We start from the raw sequence: 1,167 nt of genomic DNA on the forward strand, positions 1-1,167 counted from the left end.
AACCTTACCCTGACACACATTCAACCCCCTCTCCAACTAAAAGTGAATCAACCACAACATGCAAAACAATTGCCTCATCAACAAGTTATTCAACTATTCTTAATTATGTAACAACAACAAAATGTAACAACAGTTTACAACAAGACAATAAACAACTTAACACAACCTCAAACAAATAACCTTCAACAAAAATCTTCAACAAACAACAACCTCCAGCAAACATTCTCCAACAAACATCCAACAAACAACTTCCAACAAATATCCAACAAACATCCAACAAATATCCAACAAACATCCAACAAACATCCAACAAACAACTTTCAACAAGCATCCAACAAACAACAAACATCCAACGAACAACAAAACCCAACCAACAACATCCAACAAGCAACAACATCCAACCAACAACAACATCCAACCAACAACAACATCTAACAAACAACATCCAACAAGTCGTCGCATTGACTGAGTGTTTGCAATAAAATGATTAAGAGAGAGTTCATTGTGGTTGCATATCAAACATCAATCAATGCTCTGTACGGGGACCAACTTAGCATGAATCAATCCAAACTCTTGGTCTTTGTCATAGCCATGTATTCGTGCGCTTGTCTGTGTGCGTGTCTGCTGGTTTAGGTAACTGGACCGCATCTGTGTGTGCGTGAGTTGACGTGCGTAAACATGCACACGCAAATGCAGTTTATTGATTTGGTCATGCTAACGGACGAACGTGTTGTTGTTGTTGAAATTGTGTTGTTGTTGTTGCTGTTGTTGAAGTTGTGTTGTTGTTGTTGTTGTTTGTATGGCTTTTCATTTTCGTCTACGTATTTTTCTCTCCTGTATTTAAACTTGTCTTCAGCCTGATCACATAATAATTTTAAAGGTATAGTACTGGCATATATTTCTGAATAATACACAAAGCGATGGTACTGATATTTCAAATAAGTTCTACAAAAAATATACAAATTCAAAAATGGATCAACAAAATTTTTTAAATGAGAAATTTTTCAGATCGCAAGAGAAAGAGAAAGAGAGAAAGAAAGAGAGAAAGAAAGAGAGAGACATAACAGAAAAAAAATGAAGGAAGGAATGAGAAAAAAAGAGAATAATTTGAAAGAGAGAAAAAAGAAAATATAAGGATGAGGAACAGAAATTAGACAAAATAAAAAT

Source organism: Helobdella robusta, assembly GCF_000326865.2.
Source record: "Helobdella robusta unplaced genomic scaffold HELROscaffold_7, whole genome shotgun sequence".
Classification (NCBI taxonomy): Eukaryota; Metazoa; Annelida; class Clitellata; order Rhynchobdellida; family Glossiphoniidae; genus Helobdella; species Helobdella robusta.